Genomic DNA, 3,450 nt, shown 5'->3' on the forward strand with positions numbered 1-3,450 from the left:
ACGGCCTGGGGCAGTGGGGCAGGCGTTAATGAGCATGTCTGGAACTCCATCCCTCGCCTTGCAGAGGAGGCAAGGAGCTGTCCAACTGTCTCCTCAGTAGTGGCACCGTCAGTGCTATGGTTTGGAGGTTTGTCCCCTCCAACTCTCGTGTTGAAACCAGATCCCCAGTGTTGGAGGTGGGGCCTGGTGGGGGATGCTGAGGTCAGGAGTGGATCCTTCATGAGTGTCTTGATGCCGTCCTCCTGGTCATGAACGAGTTCTTGCTCTGTACGTTGCAGTGAGAGCTGACTGGTAGGAAGAGCCCGGCCCCCCCACCGCCTCTCTCACCACGTGATCTCTGCACAGGCAGCTCCCCTCCCCCTCGGCCTCCCCTCCCCCTCGGCCACGAGTGAAGCTTCCTGAGGCCTCACCAGACGCAGATGCTGGTGCCACGCTTCCTGTACAGCCTGCCGAGCCACGGCTGCACAAACCTTTCTTCTTCATAAATCACCCAGCCTCGGGTGTTCCTTTCTAGCAACACACACGGACTAAGCCGGACGACATGACGTGGCTGCTCCCGCCGCCTCCTGGCACCTCCCTGACTCACGCGCTTGGTGCATGGTGGGGTCATGAGCGGGCACAGGCAGCCACTTCGCTGCTTGCATCATCGGCCCCATATAGTTCCCCACAGGTGAGTCCTGGCATGGAAACATCCCCTGCATCTTAATTTAATTTGTTAATAGTTATGTGAAATAGAGAAAATAACTTATTCGTGCACAGCTCTGACTTCCGAACGAAACCTACTCCAGCTCTTTGGAAGCCTCCACGTTTGGGGATGATATTAACCGAGTGACCACAGAGGAGAGAGGCACTGCCCTTCTCTTCAACCCAGAAACTGGTCAGGAGCCTGAGGAGAGTGACGAAGGGAAAGAATTCCTATAGGAACTTCTCCCTCCGCTTCCCTCAGTTTGAAAGCACAGTGCTCCCCACAGCATCTCACTTCCAATTCCTTGTGGAGATCTGCTTCTTGTACTTATCACATCCTCATTTACGATATGACTCTGCTAGTATTTTAAATACGCGTCTACCGTCCCTTATAGAGACGTTCTCATCCCCACACAGATGAAAGGTTACGAGAGTTTTCTTTCCCAGTACCTAGGATTCTGTTTTGATGATTTTTACGGGGTTTGCTTACAGTAGTAACTCAGCAAACTGCCTGATGCTATTTAAAAACTTCTTCCTCCTTGATTTTCATTTTGAATCAAGCAAACACCATAATCCACAAAAACTAAATTAAAATCAATGCCCTTAACATGACTGGCAAGAAGGATGCTATTTCTGTTGTAAAAAGACTTGATATACATAATAGGATGATTAGAAAGTTAAAAATATAATATTGTGAGATGCTATTTGGTTTGGTAAGACAGGGGTAAGATAGTCTTATTGGAATCATTTTCTTCAGTTTGATCACACATCTCATCAGAGGAGTAGGAGAGCTGCCCAGCGTGAGATATTTGAAGGGGTGTTGGCAAGAACATCCGATGGACGACGGAAGAGAGGGGCCCAGCGGCAGGGCGAGAAGCAGATGAGTGATGGGTCTTGGCTGTCGTCAACATTCACAAATCTATCATTCTGGATGCACAAATTAAAGTTATTCACTAAGCAAGAATGCCGTTGAACTGTACCTTATAAAAATCCTGAAGTAAGTAGAAAAATGCCAGGCTGATATATCTGTGCAGTAAGAGACATATAATCCTGCCTCCATCATTACAGCCCCCACGCTTTATGGACTCCCCTCTTGGAGGTGGCTGTGAATAATCCGAATGCGTGCACAGCCTCACGACAAACTCGTGTCCATGGCTGTGGGCTACGTTCTCGCCAATGACAGTGTCTTCGGCCAACACACCTGAGTTTACTGCATTAACGTTACTGTGCGATCCAGCAACTCCAGGCCTCCTGTGAGCGCCCGTGTTCACTTCCTAAACTGCTGGTCTACCCGGATTTTTAAAGCGTCATATCAAATACTGTTCCTCCATTTCTGGTTCCTTTCAAGCTGCACTGGTATCGATGTTTGGACCCCGGCCACATTTCATATTTATGTAACTGATCTGACAGTGCAGGTGAATCTATGAGCAGCTACTTATTGAGTCCCTGCTGTATGTGAGGCACTCAGGAAGGACTTATGGACGCGCCAAAGTACTGCTGATGATAGTGGTGCGAGGAACACACTTTTACTCCTGTTTTATAGAGGTAAATCGTGGCACAGAATTTCACGTTACTCGTCTGAGGTCTTTGGTCATCCCAGCAGTGCCCGGTGTGAGCCCTCTCAAGTTCTGCGTGGTTTTCCCATCACCCACACCCTTCCCATCGTGCTGGTTGATGGCACTCTTGCCTGTTGGGCGAGAAAGCCCTTTCCTGGACAGGTGATGCCCTTTGTAGTGAAATCAGTTAGATGCTGTCGCGTTTGGTCAGACGCTGAACCACAGATTTTAGAATGAGGCAATGATGGCTGAGAGGAAAATGGTTGCTGTTGCCACCAGCAGAATGTGTGGAATTGGGATTTTGAAAGCGAATTTACCCTGTGGGATCTGCCCTCTATGAGCTCCAGATTGGACTCGTCCTGCTCTTGTGGTCTGTCCCTTCCTAGGTTCCCACGGTTCTCTCTTTCCCTCAGTGTAGCTTTGCTTTGGACTACTGTTTGGGACAAGATGTTGCTTGTGAGTAGGTCTGACTGCAGGAGCCAAGCAGCACCACCCCAGCAAATCCCCCAATCAGTCCACGCACCACGCCCAACACTGTGTGTCTCCCACACATTGAGGGGGAAGATTAGGGAAGGCGAGGACCTGAGAAATCTGACTCCCTGGGGTCATCAGCAACCACGAGACACCTGCCTGAATCTGCCCCTGCACAGTGGCTATGGTCATCCTTGGACCTGGGCCCCACACCCTTCCACTCTTCTGATGCAACGTCACCTCTCCTGTGACCCCTTCCATAGTTTTCCCCTCACCGACACCCTTATCACCAGATTCTAAACATTTTCAAATCTCCCCCATTTAAAAAATAGCCCTCGTTGGGCCCCTCTGCCCCCGCAACTCAGTAGCTTCCATGTGAGGGGGAGGCTTGCCCGGGAGACAGGACAATGTCGGCAGAAACTATTGGTTGTGAGTCTTGTGGGCAGTGCTGCTGCGTCTAGAGGGCACAGTTCAGGGGCACATGCAGGGCAAAGGACAGGGGATCTTCAGCACCAGCGCATGGCTGGGAAGCTGCTCTCTGCTCCCTTGTGACTGTGGGCATACATCCACTGCCCCCTGCCACCACGGACACCCATCCACTGACCCCTGCCGCTGCAGGGACCCGTCCACTGCTCCTGCCACCACAGGCACCCATCCACTGTCCTTGCCATTGTGGGCACCCGTCCACTGCTCCTGCCACCGCAGGCACCCATCCACTGTCCTTGCCATTGTGGGCACC

General features: G+C 51.3%; 1 long non-coding RNA gene across 1 annotated transcript in view; it reads left to right on the plus strand.

Moving 5' to 3' along the window:
- Positions 1–404: 404 nt before the first annotated feature.
- Positions 405–3,450, plus strand: part of LOC105547833 — a 13,491-nt gene continuing 10,445 nt past the window's right edge. Inside the window, exon 1 of the long non-coding RNA XR_001007285.1 lies at positions 405–670. This is a non-coding gene — a long non-coding RNA (uncharacterized LOC105547833). The remainder of the gene's footprint in view (positions 671–3,450) is intronic.

The sequence above is a fragment of the Mandrillus leucophaeus genome, unplaced genomic scaffold (genome assembly GCF_000951045.1).
Source record: "Mandrillus leucophaeus isolate KB7577 unplaced genomic scaffold, Mleu.le_1.0 Scaffold399, whole genome shotgun sequence".
In the NCBI taxonomy this organism is placed as follows: Eukaryota; Metazoa; Chordata; class Mammalia; order Primates; family Cercopithecidae; genus Mandrillus; species Mandrillus leucophaeus.